This window comes from Ovis canadensis, chromosome 22 (assembly GCF_042477335.2).
Source record: "Ovis canadensis isolate MfBH-ARS-UI-01 breed Bighorn chromosome 22, ARS-UI_OviCan_v2, whole genome shotgun sequence".
In the NCBI taxonomy this organism is placed as follows: Eukaryota; Metazoa; Chordata; class Mammalia; order Artiodactyla; family Bovidae; genus Ovis; species Ovis canadensis.
The window spans coordinates 59015425-59033683 of NC_091266.1; positions in this window are offsets into that span (position 1 = coordinate 59015425).

An 18259-nucleotide genomic window follows, 5' to 3' on the forward strand; every position below is an offset into this window, starting at 1 on the left:
CTATTTTGGGGAGCTCCAAAATCACTGCAGATGATGACTGCAGCCATGAAGTTAAAAGATGTTTGCTCCTTGGAAGGAAAGCTATGACCAACCTAGACAGCATATTAAAAAGCAGAGACATTACTCTGCCAACAAAGGTCCATTTAGTCAAAGCTACAGTTTTTCCAGTAGTCATGTATGGATATGAGAGTTGGACTATAAAGAAAGCTGAGCACCAAAGAACTGATGCTTTTGAACTGTGGTGTTGGAGAAGACTTGAGAGTCCCTTGGACTGCAAGGAGATCCAACTAGTCCATCCTAAAGGAGATCAGTCCTGGATGTTCATTGGAAAGACTGATGCTGAAGCTGAAACTCCAATACTTTGGCCACCTGATGCGAAGAACTGACTTATTTGAAAAGACCCTGATGCTGGGAAAGATTGAAGGTGGGAGGAGAAGCAGACGACAGAGGATGAGATGGTTGGATGGCATCACCGACTCAATGGACATGAGTTTGGGTAAACTCCGAGAGTTGGTAATGGACAGGGAGGCTTGGCGTGCTGCAGTTCATCAGGTCGCAAAGAGTCAGACACGACTGAACAACTGAACTAACTACTTGGTCGTCCAGTGGTTAAGACTTCACCTTCCAATGCAGGGGGTGCAGGTTCAATCCCTGGTTGGGGAGCTAAGATCTCACATGCCTCATGCCCCAAAAAACAGAACATAAAACAGAAATGATACTGTAACAAATTAAAGACTTTAAATATGGTCCACATTAAAAAACAGTCTTTAAGAAAAAGTCCCATTTTGCACAAATTTCCCAACAATTATTTCCCTGTTAACCTGCATCACTGGAGTGATTTTTCTCTTCAGTCACACATCACCCCTCAGGGGAGGCATGGCCCAGAAGGCAGCCTGGAGATGAGCCACATTCTGCTTGCTCTTCCAGCGGAGCGGATCGTGGTGCAGCCCCACTCCCAGCAGAGCCTGCCCCGCCGCCTGCCCACGGGGCCATGTATAATTGACGAGGCCCATGCTCTTCACAGGCAGCCCTGAGACACCCACGTCCATAATGCAGGATGTTAAAAGCTTCCTGGGAAGCCCTGCTCTGGTCTCCAAGAGGGATAATTAATGTAATAAAGGGGTTTCCAATTATGAATCTTGCTGCAGCTTTGATTTCCCCTGCAAATGCTTCTGAGGTGTTTCCAGAAGCACCCAGGCCTTTGGTATCTGCTTCCTCGAAGGAGCTACATCCACTCTCATCTGTTCCTTTCATCACTAAAGAAAGAAGGGCACGCCACTGGGGTCCAGGCCTTTGTGCCCAGGGACCCCAGGGCACCCCGGGGACCCCTTTGTGTCCAGGGAACAAGGGGTGAAGGAGACAGCCGTCATAGAGGAACAGACTGCACTCAAGGGCCCTGCCTGTGTTTTCTCGGGGCGGGGGGAGCGGGGGCAGGCCACATTTCTGGATTCCTGCTCTCTGCTTTTAAACCATCTTCCTTGTTCTCCAAAGGGGGACCTGTTTGTAACTAGACTGCCTGATTCCGAGGATCCCGGAGGGGAAGTGGGGCTGGGCCTCTCTGTCTGAGAGCTTAACCCAGGGCTGCAGCATCCATCGGGGCTTTCCAGCAGCCTTGAGAAGCAGGTTGTCAGCCCCACTGTGGTTTACAGATGTGCCCTCTGAGCCCAGAGAGGTTAGGGACCTGTCACATGCATACACAGGAGTGGCAGGCCCTGGACTCAAATTCTGATGCTGTTCCATTCCCCTGCCCCGTCGGTGAGCAAGCCCACCCTGCACTGGGCTCCTCCCTTCTCTGCAGAACGCTTGACAGGTGTCTGCTCTCTCCTCACATCCTGGGGGTAAGGTGGGGCCACTGGGGAGCTTCTTCCTTTGAAGTGGAAGGATGGAGCAAAAGAGAACTTTACAGCCACCCCCCGCCACCCCTCTCCCCTTACTCTGCACCTACAACAGACCTCGGTTTGAGATGCCCAGGGACCTCAGAATCCTAGACTGGGCTACTGGGGTCAAAGGGACATTTAAGGGACTTGAGAAAACAACTCTGCTGAGAAGGGGACCGCTTGGCCTCAGCAAGTGGGAACCCAGGCTGGGGCTGGGCTGGCCAGGGACAGTGGGGAAGAATGAAGGGTTGCCAAGACATTGAACAGGTTCCAGCCAAGAAGGTGGCAGCTCAAGGCAGGCTCCAGGCTGGGGCTAAAACCTGGAGCGCTGAGCAGGGAAGCTGAGGCCAACCCCTCCACCCCCACCCCGCCCAGGAGGGCAGAGCACGCCATCACCTTAGGGCGGGGAGAGGCTGCGTGACTCTGAGCAGTTACCCAGGGCTCGTAGCCAGCACATCACAAGGCAGGCCAGCAACACTCTCCCAAGTGCTGCCACGCTGTCTGGGGGTGGGGGGCTGATACAGCTGCAGGGAGAGGCCTCAGGGGACCAGCATCAGGAGGACTGGGGACCAACAGGGAGAGAGCACCCCTCCCTCTTCTCCTTCCCCTCTTTGGCCTCCTGGTTTCCTTTTCACACTTCTTCCAGCCTCCTTGCGCTTCCTGGATTTCAGGTCAAAAGCCAAAATCCTCTAGGCTGTTTAATCCCTGGAGGACTGAAACGAACCCATAAACAGGAAGGAAATAAGGAGAAGAGTGGGCAGCCTGGAAGTCAGGAGCAAAGGAAGAAAAAAGATATGGATGGAAATATAATAGCTCAAAAAATTAAATAAGGAAAAATGTCTTTTGAAATAACATCATTGGTAGCATTTCACTCAGCATCTTGGGACTTCCCTGCAGACCCTCTGGCGGAAGCTATTCCTTTTTTCTTTTTTTCCTGCTGTTATATTGCCAAATCTCTTCAGAGTCACTGATATTTCTAGTTAACCTCAGGCAAGAACTTGGAAATTCCTAGATATGAAACATTAACATGGGCACATGCCCTTTTCTTACAGAAAGAACAAGCTAAAATAGCGAATTTGAAATTCACCAGCCTTGTGATCTTTTCTCCTGCCCCACGTGGCTCAAGGGGCGGATGGTTCCATTCATCCACTGTACATATGTGCATCGCCCCTACTCCCCTGGCTTGGTCTTGAAAAGAAGGCACCATTTAAACTTCCTGGAATATTTTTGCATATTTTCAACATTTGTAAACTTCCCACCCCATCAGTCAGTTTAATTCCACCATTTGTCATCTCAGAAGAAAGAACAAAAGCATTGTTCCAATAAGAATTGCCTGGATGGAGCCAGGCTGGGAAGACAGATGATGGAACCATGGTTACCCGCAGGTATTAGCACTGGATCTCCAGGCAGGGAGTGAGGCTGACTGTTGTCGGGTGGGGGGGTGGGGGGGGGAGGGGCAAACTGGTGACACCCCCCAGCCACCAGCACTGTAGACCTGCCAAGGCTGTTGAAGTCACGAGGGCCCAGGGACCAGGTGCCAGGTGTCCCAGGGAGGGTCTGGCTACAGGATGAGTTACCTTCCAGGTAGCCGAGTGGGGAGCTTTTCTGTGAGATGAGAGACTCCCTCAACCCAAACTTGGGCATTTCCTAGGCCCAGCCACAGGTAAAGACAATTCTAAGGTGGGTCCTTGGCCCTTCCCCTGGAACTTCATCATCTCAGCAGTATAGATAGATTTTGACATTGCCCATTCGATTCCAGACCATCATGATAAAGTAAATACCGCAGAGAAGAAAGTCGCGTAAATTTTTTTTGATTTCTTATTGCACACAGAAGTTATGTTCACAATACACTATAGGGTATTAAGTGTGTAATAGCATATGTCTAAAAAATCCCCCAATATATGTATCTTAATTTAAAAATACTTTATTGCTAAAAATTTCCAGCCACCATCTGAGCCTTCAGAAAATCCTCATCTTTTTGCTGGTGAGGGGTTTGAAATCTTTCAAGAATTATAAAAATGTGACACAGAGACACAAACTGAGCAAATGCTGCTTTAAAAACGGCATCAATAGACTTGCTCGACCCGGGCTTGCCACAACCTTCAGTTTGTGGGAAAAAAAAAAAAGAAATGCAATATCTGCGGAGCACAATAAAAAGAGGTCTGCCTGCAATCACTTTTTAATACCCTATTGTAAATTGATGACTGTAAAGAAGCATTTGGATTCTACCCCCGGGGCTTTAAAAGCAAAATAAAGAAAGCACATATTTGACAAATACTCTTCCATGAAAGGGGGCAACAGAGAATGAGACGGTTGGATGGCATCACCGAATCAATAGACACGAGTTTAAGCAAATTCCAGGAGATGGTGAAGGACAGGGAAACTGGTGTGCTGTAGTCCAAGGGGTTGCAAACAGTCGGACATGACTTGGTGACTGACTGAACAGCAACAACTTCTGTGAAAAGAAAAGCGTGATGGCAGAACTTGAAGATATATCACAAAGAGACAGGAAGGGTCCTGGGGGGAGGAATTGGGGGCCTGGCCACTCCTCAGCTCTGCTCCCAGCCAGCCAGGGAAACCTTGAGAACCTCATTCCATTTTTAGATTTCTCTTTTGCATTTGCTTACATGTAAGTTTGTGCCGTTTACTGAGCCCCTTACTCGATGTGTAGCTGGTGCAGACAACTGAGGCTCCGGGTGCAACTTGAGACCCAGCCTCTGCCTTCTGCCTCCCCGGCTGGTTACAGCACAGACTTCTGTCTGCTGCTGCGGAGGGTGCATGCGCTGTCAGCAGCCTTGAGAACACCCCACGCAGTTGTCCTGGGCCACAGAGAGACTGGGACAGTTAAAGCTGACCGTGCGAAGGCCAGCTATAGGATCCCTGTGGATTCCCAGTGCGACATGGTAAGAGGGTGGTGTCTGACCTCAGAGCAGTGAGTATGGAAAAGAGAGCGGGCCTAGATGTACCCCCAAATTCTCAGGTTCTTGGTTTCCCCATCAGAGCTGTGGAGTAACGGTGTCTTCCTGATCAGGAGACCCAGCTGAAGGACAGGGAAGGTCAAAGATAAGAACTGATTTGGAAGTGATCAGCTATGGATACACAGGCATGTCTAGCCCTCTGAGTGTGTGAAGGTAAAATCCTGACTCTGCATAGAAGGATGGAGTTTTGTTTGTTTGACTGTTGCACATAAAACCTATTTTATAAAGCTCTTTAAGGAATCAAAAGCTGTGACTAAATGCAAGCAGAAAAAAAAGGCAGGTTGCAAGCCTCCTAAAGAGATCAGTTAATGGTGGTTGCAAGGAAAAAACTTAGAAAAAGTAAGAAATGGGGAAGGCATAGGCTCTCTTTCATAATTTTTCAGGAAAACTGCCTCTTATTATGAATTTGTTGTTTACATGCTGCCTCACCAGCCAAGCTCAGGGAGATCAGAGCCCCAGGGGTCACCCCAGAGCCAGGGTGGAGAGGAACAGTGACCCGCCCGCCACAAGATGAGCAGTGAAGGCACCTCCTGCCAAGGGATCCAAGTGGATTGGTGCACTGACAAAGGCTTTTATCCCAGCATCCCTGTGGCTCCAAATGGTTCCTGCAGCCCTTGCTTGAAAGAAGCTTGTGCACAAAGACAGGCTTTTACTAAGCAGCGACCCTCGATAACTGGAGTATTTGACAAAGTACCTGCTTGATCCTATACATTTGTAATTCCTTAGCTTCTAATCTAAATTGCCAATTACTTTCTTTGTCTATGGTGGTTGGAGATTTGTTTGTTTGTTTGTTTTTAATGCAGTTGGGGTATAGTTCCTTTACAATGTTCTGTTAGTTTCTGCTGTACAGCAAAGTGAATTATTAATAGCTGTATGTATACGTATATCCCCTCCCTCTTGGATCGCCCTCCCATCCATCTAGGTTATCACAGAGCACCGAGCTGAGCTCGCTGTGCTATACAGCAACTTCCCATTGTTCAGTTCAGTTCAATTTCTCAGTCGTGTCTGACTATTTGCGATCCCATGGACTGCAACATGCCAAGGCTCCCTGCCCATCACCAGCTCCCACAGTCTACTCAAACTCATGCCCATTGAGTCGGTGATGCCATCCAACCATCTCATCCTCTGCAGCCCCCTTCTCCTCCCACCTTCAATCTTTCCCAGCATCAGGGTATTTTCCAACAAGTCAGTTCTTCGGATCAGGTGGCCAAAGTATTGGAGTTTCAGCTCAGCATCAGTCCTTCCAATGAATATTCAGGACTGATTTCCTTTAGGATGGACTGGTTGGATCTCCTTGCTGTCCAAGGGACTCTCAACTTCCCACTAGCTATCTGTTTTACACATAGCACTATAAATATGTCAGTCCCAATCTCCCAATTCATCCCACCCCTCTCTGCCCTCCCCACCACATGTCCACACAAGATTTCCTTTCTTATCTTTGTTTTAGCAGAGGAGAGTTCTATTATTTTCAATATGTCATATTTACTGAATTGTATCTGGAAAAAATGAGCAAGTTTTATGTCTTAGAAACCCATCCTTTCAAGGTGTAGGTAAATATTGAAACAAGACACTGTCATTGTTTGTGTATTTAGAGCCTTGTTTTCCTGACTCCTCCAAACGACGGCTTCCCTCATGAAGCATCAGCCAAGCCCCAGCACATCAGCACATTCTGAGCCATCTGAAAAGGGCTGCGCAAAGCCGACTGGCAGAAAATGTCACTCACACATGGCTGGGAAATGAAGAAGCATGGGCCTGCCCAGTTAATTCCAAATACTGTCACTGTTTTGATGACACACCTTGGGGGGGGGACATTTCTCTCCTTCTCAGAGTGCAAATCATCCCATTAGTTCTATCCAACTCCCTGAGACAAGGTAGCAAGTGCTTCCACAGTTTAAATGACTGGATGGCCCAGGGAACATCCCCAGGGACTTGGAGTGAACTGGAAGCAGGGTTTGGATTCTGAGTGACGTCTGCAGGGGCTGTCTCAACAGGGTTGGCTCGTATCCTGCCATCAGTAGGGAACTCAGATGATGAGCCCGTGGGTTCACCTGCCAGTGGAGTCTGGTCACTGTTCAAGTCCATATCCAAGGTCCTGGATCAAGAAGCACCCAGGCCACTCACACCTGTCCATCCCATGGGACACAGCTCACCCTAACTCTACAGCACTGACTGTTTGGAGGCACAGCCCTCTGGGCTCCTTTCACTCTACATGCCAGCCTCTCTGTGCTGCAGCTGCCAGGGGCCTGGTCTCTGTTTTGAAAGAGGAAAAAAAACGCTGTCTGTCTCCCCTTCTAGATCATGACCCCTCAAGGGGAGGCATCCCTCACAACCTGAAGCCTACCACCCTGAATAGAGGTTACTAATACAGCCAGCTAATAATCTGTTTCCAAAGGTCTTTCAACTCTTATACTTGATTTCCTGTACCTACCAATTAAATCAGTCGATCCTAAAAGAAATCAACCCAACCCTTCATTGGAAGAACTGATGCTAAAGCTGAAGTTCCAATATTCTGGCCACGTGATGCAAAGAGCCAACTCATTGGGAAAGACCTTGATGCTGGGAAAGAATGAGGGCAGGAGGAGAAGGGGACGACAGAGAATGAGATAGTTGGATGGCATCACCGACTCAATGGACTTGAGTTTGAGCAAACTCTGAGAGTTGGTGATGAACAGGGAAGCCTGGCTTTCTGTAGCCCATGGGGTCACAAAGACTTGGACACTACTTAGTGACTGAACAATAAGAATGGAGATTTTGCCTGTTTTGTTCACTATTATTTCTTTGCATCTAGAATAGTATCTGAGTAGTGTCTGACTTTTTGTGGCCCAATGGGCTGTAGCTGACCCCATGGACACCAGGCTCCCCTGTCCTCCACTGTTTCCCAGAGTTTTCTCTTAGCAACTGAACAACAAACTTCCACACAGCAGTGACTTGCATTCGTTCAAAAAATATTCAGTGAGTTTGTACTACAGATACTGTTCTAGCTTCCCTGTCCTTCACCATCTCCCAGAGTTTGCTCAAACTCATGTCCATTGAGTCGGTGATATAGTGAAATCTGCTATATTGCCATAGTTTGCTAATAAATCATCTTCACTCTCTTAGGATAAACCCACCTTGATGATTATGATTATCATTATTATTTTATAGGTATTGATAAACTCGAATTGCTAGTGTGCTGTTAGGACTTTCAAGCATGCAAACTGGTGAGAAACGTTACTCAGTGATTTGCCTTCTCATACTGTCCTCTGGCTTTATTATCGAGGTTAATAATAGCACTATATTAAGAGATTAAAGAAAAACCATATTAGAATCTCATTAAGAGCAGAAAAAGACATTAGATAAAATTTAACACCCATTCATGATAAAAAAAAATCTTAGAAATCTAGAAAAAGATAGTATTACGTATTCTGAGAGAATAAATTAAAAATCTATATAAACATCACATTTGACAGTAGAGCATTTAAAAGTGTTCCTTTTAGAGTGATGAATAAGGCAAGTCTATGATCACTGCTTTTTTAAAATTTTATGATTATTGCTTCTATTCAATGGAAAAAGTTGAATATAAGAGTAAAGGACTGACTCTTAGATAAATGGTGCTAGGAAAACCAGTTATGGAAAAAAATGGATCCTCTCTCAGATTATATGGAGGGAAAAAGACAACAAAAATAAATAACAAAAGGAAAAAATAGAAGTTGACTACATAAAAAAAAAAACCTTCTGCTAATCTAAGATACCATAAACAGAAAATGGCAAACCACAAAAGATATTTCAGGGAAAAGATATTTCATTTATAGTCCATTCACAAATACATATATGCATATAACCAAAAAAGTATTATCCAAAATGAATTTTTTAAATTTATCAAAATGTTTTTAAAAACCTTTAGAGGAAAAACTGAAACATGAACAGAAGTTATCATCAGGCATTTTGCAGACGAAGGAAGATGGCAGTCCACTTGTAATCAGTTCAGTTCAGTTCAGTTCAGTCGCTCAGTCGTGTCCGACTCTGTGACCCCATGAATCGAAGCACGCCAGGCCTCCCCGTCCATCACCAGCTCCCGGAGTTCACTCAGACTCGCGTCCATTGAGTGAGTGATGCCATCCAGCCACCTCATCCTCTTTCGTCCCCTTCTCCTCCTGCCCAGGGAATGCCAAATCAAAACCACAATGGGATTTAATTTCACACTCATTGGTTGTCAAAAATCTTTAAAAAGTGTTATTAGAAAGTTTAGACAACCTTGTAGACTGGAGAAGTTTTCTTTAAATATCATTAATGAGTGCGTAAACTTCTCCAACCATTTGGCAAATTATCTGGCAATACCTGGTGAGACTGAAAGCGTGATCGCCCTGTGATTTCTAATTCCTCTTCTGCAGGATGCCCTTGAAGAGCTCTTGCCCATGTGCCCAAGGAGATGTGTTCACAGTGTTCATAGCAGTAAGATTCGTAATAGCGAAAAAAAAAAAAGAAATCAACTTAAATGTCCGTCAACGAGAAGATGGACGTGAGCACACTCGTGTGCGTGCACATGCTAGAATACTGTATAGCACTGACCTTGGCTGATCTGTGGCTACTGCATTCATGTGAAACATCTCAGAATCATGATGTTGGGCACACATTGCAAACTGTAGAAGAGCACAGAGATTATGACATTTATACGAAGTTTTAGAACATTCTAAGCTGCGATGCAGATTGCTTAGGCATGCGTGCACACACTCGTGGCAAACGTATAAAGATCTTTATAGAAATGCTAAAACGGTGAATTCAGAGTAGTGGTTACCTGGGAGAAGAGAGGAAGAGCACTAGGATTAGGAAGGGGTGACTTCCCTGGTGGCTCAGACGGGAAAGCATCCGTCTACAATGCTGGAGACCCGGGTTCAATCCCTGGGTCAGGAAGATCCCCTGGAGAAGGAAATGGCAACCCACTCCAGTACTATTGCCTGGAAAATCCCATGGATGGAGGAGCCTGGTAGGCTACAGCCCATGGGGTCGCAAAGAGTCGGACACGACGGAGCGACTTCACTTCATACAGAGCCTTGTCGTGTTGATTAACTTCATTTCTTAAGCTTAGTAGGATAGTCTTCATAACCCTCGAATGCGGATGTTTTGTTTTAAAATTGAGGGGGAAAGCTATGAGCATCATATGAAGAAGGGAGGAAGAGTATTCTGGGTCCTAGAACTTAGGAGGAGGAAGGAACATGAGCAAAGACGCTGAGCAGATAGAGCAGGGGAACCATAAGAAACGTGGTGTTTAAAGCACGCACGGAGAGGGGATGGTTAAAGTTAAGGCTGCAGATGCTGTGGGAGGAACAGACCATGCGGTAATCTTGAGTGCCAGGCCGAGGAGCCAGGAAATTAGCCCGAAAGCTACAGGGAATTATTTAAGGGTATTAAGTGGGTAAGTGATTCAATCCTCTGAGCCTTTTGGAAAGGCCATTCTCATGGCAGTGTGCAGGATGGATTAGACGGGAATGGGGCAGAGGGGGGTTGCATTCTGGCTGCAGAGGACCCAATAGGAGGCTGGGGAGTGGTCTATACCAGAAGCGAGGGGACTCTAGGATAGAGCCAGTGGCAATAGGGAGAGAGAAGCTGTCTAAATACTAAGTATCCGATGCCCATTTCAAAAGCTTTCTAATGCGTGTGGTGCACCCACGTGGAAATGACTGCTCAGTGTGCAGCTGCCTTAAAGTTCACAAAGGCTCCAGCCTTCTTCCCATGTGTTGCTAGAGACAGCTTAAAGTGGCAGGTTCCAATGAGCTTGGCCGAGCTCTGCTGGCCTCCGACACTGTAATGACGTGCTGATTGGTATTTGGAATGGACGGTGTGAGCTCCCCACGTTGTCAGGTCATTGCTGAATCTGAGTGATGGCCTTTCTGCTCCCTTCTTCCTAATGAGGACACACACTTGAGTGCTTAACAGAGAGCAGTTGTGTCCCAGGACCAATGGGCTTCCAGCAGAACAAAGCACTCCAAGGAATTAGTGATTTCTGGCTTTTATTAGCCGGGTTGACAACTCTGGACAAGGAAATTTGAAATTTTGAGTTATTTCCAGATTGGCTGAATTGTAAGAGTTGTTGCAAAGCAAAGTCACAGAATCCCAGATGTTTAACCTCAAGCCCATGGACAAAGCAGATCCTATACCACGGAGTTCAGTAGAAAGATTTTAGTATAGAGAACCAGTTACAAGGTGCAGGAAGAGCAGGAACAAAGAGGATGGTGAGTCGTCCTGGAGATTAGCAGCAACAGGCAGCTGCTACCAACCCTAGGTCTTCCCAGGTGGCCCAGTGGTAAAGGACCAGCCTGCCAATGCAGGAGACACGGGAGATAGGGTTTGATCTCTGGGTCGGGAAGATCCCCTGGAGAAGGGTATGGCAGCGTACACCAGTATTACTGCCTGAAAAATCCCATGGACGGAGGAGCCTGGCAGGCTACAGTCCATGGGGCTGGGAACAGTCAGATACAACTGAGCAACTGAGCACTGATCCTGGAGGAGAGGCCAAGGAGGGAAGGTGGGCGTCCCAGAGCCCAGGAGAGGGTGCCATAGAGGGAAGCAGGATCCAGACTACAGGGAGATGGAGCAGCTGCTGGAGATGGGATGGTCCCTGAAGCAGAGGCAGCCTGGGGGCTACAGATACCTGGCTTCTCCATTCTCCCACCTTCCAGTCTGCTGCCAGCTCCTGCCAACAGCTGAACATAACCAAGAGACAGTGGCTAGCAAGCCCAGAAATGCGTTTCCCAGGCCCCTTCCCAGGGCCTGGTGATGTGTTATGGCAGGGCAAGGGGACAAAGGGGCTGGATCGTAGGGCAAACAAGACAATGGCTGGGGTGGGAAGCAACACTGAGTCAAGATCCATATTCTGAAAGGGGGAGCCATGCAAAGCCCTTGGGGGAGAGAATTCCCTCCACAGGAATGCAGAGCGGGCAGTCAGGGATGGCCACACTGGGCTCCTCATCATTGTCTAGGCTTGTCACTGGCACTGGTGGTCTGGTTGACCCCCTCATGATTCCCTTTTGCCATTTTTTCTACTTCTCTTGGATTTTCAGGATTTCATCATATAATTTGAATTCTGTTTAGTATTTTGAACTTTTCCCCAAAGAGTTAAGTTTGTTTTAACCTTGTTAATGGTGGCTTTTGCTTTGCAAAAGTTTTTATTTTACTGTAATCAAATTTATAAATAAATAAATCTTTTTCAATCGTGGTTTATGTCTAAGTAATTATTTCCTGTCCCAAGGGTACAACGTTATTCTTCAGAGCTATGCTTTTGGGAGTTCATCAGTGTATTCTAGAAATTTATAAATTCTAATAGCAGACCAGGGTTGGCAAACTTCTTCTGTAACAGTCCAGACTGGTCCTCCAGTCTCTTGTAGCTACTCAATTCTGCCATTACAGCCTGAAAACAGACTTAGGCAATAGGTAAAAGTTTCAATAAAACTTCATTCACAAAACAGGTGGCAAACCAGAGCGGACCCAGGGGCATAGTTTGCTCACCCCTGATCTATACCATCTAATTCAAGTATTGGAACACTGGCAATTCCTTATGGTCTTTGTAGGTACCTCATCAAATTTACTTGTTTGGGCATTTGTATTTGGAATTACACATGAGACAGACTTGGTTTTATTTCTCTGAGCCAAAAATAACTCCTCTTTATTTTGTGCTTGGCACTGACCCTGGACAGGTAAGTAGGCTAAGTCATGTGCAAATAAGACCCAACTTGAATGCTTAGTTCTTCTGAAAGTCAAATGGCTTTAGACCAGATATTAACACACTGCCATCAGTTCAGTGATTGTCTAGGAAAAGTACGCTTGGGTTCAGACACTGTGCAAAATTTGCAAGGCCCAGTCCAAAATGAAAACACAGAGCCCCTTGTTCAAAACTTAAGACTTTTAAGATAGTGACAGCTGGACTTGAAACCAAGCATGAGACCCTTCTAGGCGAAAAAACACCATGCCCACCCATGAAGCCTGCTCGTATCACCTGGGGTGGGGGCTGGTTGAGGCAGTGGAGGTCAGCCTACACCACAGACTTTGTAGAAATGGTTCAAAGTTCATGCCAGCTGGCTGGCGAATTACCAGCGTCAACTTAGTCCAAGGATTGGGAGGGCTGGAGACTGGTTAGTACAACTGAGTAGTCTCATAAAGCTTGCTGCATGCTTATTATAAGTTTTAAAATGTAAGTTTCTGAAACATTTAATTTTCCCATTTGCCCTTGGCTGTTTGTGGATTTTGCCTCCGCTGAAATCTGAGGCCCTGAGGAGATCTATTTAAAGCCGCCATCCAAGTTTTGTGGCAGACAAGGGGAGTGTCCGCGTGGAGGTTTACAGAAAAGAGTTTAAAGAGAAGTCTCAGCTCTGATGCCGCCGTCTTGGTTAGCACATATCATCCTTGGGAAGAAACCTCTGGGGGGCTGGGAAGTAAACCTGCTTCTGAGGTTTGTTCCTGAAACCCAGAAAGAAAGAAATAGCATCACCCCCAGAAACCCTCCTGCTCAGATGTTTGATCTTAGCCCAGCAGCCACACAGCAAGGCTGGCCAGCCCACCCACCCACCGACCCCTTGATGGGGGCCTGTCCTGGGCTCAGTAACTACAGGGTCATTTGTAGCCCTTCAGGGCTGGAGTGGCTATAAACCCAGCCAGCGCAACTCCCTCAAATTATAGCAGAGGCCCAGTAAGGGTGAGTGACTTGCCTAAAGGCACACAGCAAGTAAGTTCCAGAGCAGAGGGCTGAACGAAGCCAGGCTCCCTGCTGGCCCATCCACGCTCTGCTTTCTCCTGCACAGCCCTGCCTTCCTGGGCCTCCGAACTCGAAAGAATCATCTTTGCTGAAGCAGGTTGGGGGCAGCCAAGGCAGAGGTCACTGAGCTACTGAACCATTCTTTACCCCCTGCCACCGATATGTCCTAATAACACCCCCTGAAGAACCCAGAGGGCGAGGTGTGCAGGAAACCACGAAACTCTTGTTACTTCCTCTTCCTGCTCTGTTTTCTGTGAGAACCAAGTGTGAAATCTAAAACAGCAGCTTTGGAGTCATGGATGGGCAAGATCTCACTGAGAGTCTCAGGGACTCTCCCCACCTAGGAGGTGACGCCCCAGCCAGCATCCTTGTCGCCTGTCTGCTGACACAGCCCGTGATGAGAGCTGACTCCAGCTAGCCGGGCTCTGCCTGCAGCCCTGCAGATACTCCAGCTTGTTGTCCTTGTAGATGCCCCTCCCTGGAAGGACGAGACCCTGCAGGTCTGCCCTGCACAGCATCATCCCAGCGCCCGGCCCAGGAGAGGCGTTCCGTTTGTATTTGTCTAGAAACATCCTCTGCCTGCCCATCTGCTTCTGAGGGGACCTCAGCCTGTGTCCGTCCTTCTTCAGGTGTGATGGCCAGGAGCCCGCCCAGCCCTTGAGGGTTGAGTCTGATGTTGCTGTGTGGGTGCATGTGTGTGAGTGTGTGTCTGTGTTGTATGCATATGTGTGTGTCTGCTTGTGCGAGAGTGTGTCTGTGTGAATGAATGTGTATATGTGTGTGTCTGTGTCTGTATGAGCGTGTCTGTGTCTGAGTGTCTGTGTGGGTGAATTCGGTATATGTGTGTGTTATGTTACAAATGTGTGTATCTGCAAATGTGAATGTGTGTGTTGTGTTACGTATTGTGTATGTGTGTGTTGTGCATGTGTGTGTCTGCGTCTGTATGAATGAGTGTGAATATATGTGCATGAGCATGTCTGTGTGTGTGTGCACGTGTATCTGCTCACTACTGTCTCTGTGTAGGTCTCTGAGTCCCCACCCGGACGTCCTTCGGAGGTAAAGCTGGGTGTGGCTTCCTGGTGACAATCACACACGTGTGGAGACTTTGTCTCTGAATCACCGAGCACAGGCCTTGATGCCCAGGAGGTGCCCAGCATGACTCAGCCGTTACTGTTAGCACAAGGCCATGGTGACTTGTAACCAAGGTCCTCCCTGCTGGATTAGCCATGTCCTGCCTGAAGGGAGATTGCAAGGTGGGGAGGTGGAAAGTCCTTGCTACGGGCTAAATGTTTGTGTCTTCACAGCTTCACATGTAGGAATTCTAACCCCCAAAGGTGATGTTCTTAGTAGGTGGACTTGGGGGAGGTGACTAGGTCATGAGGGTGGTGCTCTCATGATGGGATTTGTGCCCTAATAAAAGAGACCTCACTGCTCCCCTGCCCCTTCTAGCATGTGAGAGGGGACACCCTGAAAATGCACAGTCGAGAACCAAGAGGACCCTCACCTGAGCATCCTGGACTTCCATGGACAAAGGGGCCTGGCGGGCTCCAGTCTGTGAGGTCACAGAGAGTCGGACACGCCTGAGTGCGTAACACAGCCAGCCAGCAGTCGTGCCACGCTCCAGCAGCCTGAGAGGACAAGGCGGCCCCTCTCCCCCACCTTGCAGCAGCAAGGTTCCTGAGAAGCCTCTGACCCAGAGTTCTGTTCAGAGGGAACCCCAACAGCCCATGGGACGTGGGGCCACAGTCCATACCACCCCCTGAAAAACTGTTTTATAGAAGGGGCAAGGACATTGAGTCACCACCCACAGAGTCAGGGCCTAAATAAATATTTTCCATACTTCATCTCATAGCTCTGCGGGGTGGAAGGAGAGTCTGTTCAAAGCTTCAGGTCACCACCCACGGGCAGGGCCACTTCCACACTGGCCAGTCACTGTTAGCGGTCCCAACAAGGCTACAGACTGAGCCTTAGAGCCCCTCTTTCAGGAGCAGAAAGCTTGGAGGAGTTCAACGACCCCTCCCAGAGACACAGAGCCCAGCTAGGTCTGACCTAGTTCTGTCCACGCTAAGACAGGGCTTTCGTCACTGGGCCCCAGAGGCCACTGCGGGACTTCCTGACACACCACCCAACGAAACAAAACATCCTCAGCTGTCCTTGTGTGTGAAGCAATGCACGTCCCGCTGCCGAGAATCACCACCAAATCTCTCCAAGTTGGGCAATTCGCAGCATGATTTGTGAAACGAGGAACAGGATACGCTCTGACCCCTGAACCTCTTCCCCGCTGACCCTCTCTGGTTCCAGCTGAGCTCTCATTTTCTAAGATAAGTGAGAGACAATCTCTTAACCCAGAAGTTCGATGGTCACTACTTCCGGGGGAACCATCTCCACCTGGAGGGTTAAGGTCTCAAAACAGAATTCCCACAAAATGAAAACAGGGCAAAAAATCAACTGAGAAGAGTAGGTGTGACCTTCATCACAAAGGGCTGATTTCCTTCAAACACAGAAGTGACCATGAGTTGGATGACCCAGAGAATAGTGGGCAGCATCGTGTGAGGGCAATTTACAAACGAAGAGATACAAGTGGTTGAGGAGTGCAAGGGGGAAAGTTCAGTCTCAACAGTGAACGATAAAAACAAACTAAAATACTAAGATGCTATTTTTTTAAAATAGATTGGCCAAGACAATACCTGGTCCAGATGAGGAAGCAGAGAAATTGGCCCTCCGTACACTGACACTGGGTGTTTAAATTGGCACATCTTTCTGAAGGGCAATCTGGCAATGTACGTAAACTTGACCCCATAATTATTTTAAGACTGTATCTCAAGGGACTTGGTTGAGCTGTAGGCAGAGCTGAATATACAAAGACAGTCATTGTGTTGATACTTAGAATACTGAGAATTCTGGGGAAAAAATACCCCAAATGGCCAGCAATAAATTGCTGCTCATGAAAACTACAGTAAATCCATATGAAGGGATATAATGCCACTCTTAGAAATGCCGTGGCATCAGAGGCTTTGACTCCAAGTCCATTGTCCTCCCACCAGAGGAAGCTGGCTCTCAATCTCACCCTGGAGAGCCTCCTTCTTTTGTGGTTGCAAATCTGCTGGGACAGCAGCAGTCACTAACGCCCCTGAAATGATCCAAGACGCCATGGGCTCGGGTCTGGGAAGGAGAGGGAATGTGGGCCAGGATGTTCCACCGGCATCCGATTTGAAGCCACATGTTTTCAAATATGAGGCTAATTAAGTAATTACATCTTGCGTATTTCACTCTTGTTTACTTCAGCAGCAGCCCCACCCCGGCCACTTGGAAGTACGCATGTGGTCCATATGAGGAAGAGCCCAAAGCGAAGGCCACAAGTCCTGCTTTCCAGCACCTGTCAAGCGTGTGCCCTTGGACCTCTCAGAACACCCAGTGCCTGCTCTGAGACCACCCCTCCGCTGGCACCTGGCTGACGCAGGGGCTCATCAAGTGGCTCATTGGCCCCGGCCGGTGGCTGGTTTTTCCTCTGCAGTTTCCCTTACCAGCCATTTTATTCCCTTGGGCTCCCACCACTTGGAGCAGTGATAGGATCCCAGGAGAGCCAACTCACTGGAAAAGACCCTGATGCTTGGAAAGATGGAGGGCAGAAGGAGAAGGGGGCGACAGAGGATGAGATGGTTGGATGGCACCACTGATTCAATGGACGTGAGTTTGAACAAACTCCTGAAGTAGAGAAGGACAGGGAAGCCTGGCGTGCAGCAGTCCATGAAGTCGCAAAGAGTCAGACACAATTGAGCAACAGAACAACAGCTGGATCTCAGAAAGCTAAAGAAGAGAAAAAGTGAAAGCCCAAGTAGTCATTGAAATAAGGGGTCGGGGAGGAGCACTTACCACTGCACACACCCCTCGTCACTCTGAGTGAAAGTCGCGGAATTTGACCCAGTGATGTGGCAAATGGGGTTAATTCCCCAAATCACTCCCCAGTTCTAATAGTCAGTCGAGCACAGACCAAGCTTTTCCTCCAGGCTGTGGGGCTCCCTGCATGGACCATCCTGGCACTTCCACACTCTGCTGCAGGGAGGTAGGTGTTGTTGGTCTTCCTTCCTGCCTGTGTAGTCACCCCCCAGAAGGGTCTGTGATGACATCTCACAGCCACCTCCTTCTCCAAAGAATGCATCTTTGCCTGGGAGGCTATGCCTTCCCCTAGACCAAGGTCAATATTGGACCAAGTCCTTGGACTGAACCGTAGACTGGCCTCCTGCCTCAAAGTCACTCCCAGCACTGAGATGCAGTACCTGCCTTGGAGCTGCAGGTTCAGGCAGAAGTAAGACTCTAGCAGAGACCGCATCTTGAACTTAGCTCTGCGCCCAACCCCATCCACTTCCCTCTCTCTTCTCCTGAGAGCCCTTTTCCAATAAAGCCTCTGTTTCAGGTTCTGCTTCACAGAAGCTAAGGCCAGCTTTTTGGGTTCAGCTCGCCTGGCAGTTCTTGAACACTCCATCTGACTGATGCCCTGTGCCAGATATGGATAGTTAGAAGCCCCTGCATCCTTCTGGGGAGGTCTGTTCATTAGATACAGCATCTGAGCTGGTCAGAGTAGAAGGAAACCTCAGTTAACACTTAGCTCTGTTTCCCAGAGTGAGTCCTAAGGTACATTAACCCTATTGTTAGGTAGGAAAACAAGAGACTCTGCCTGC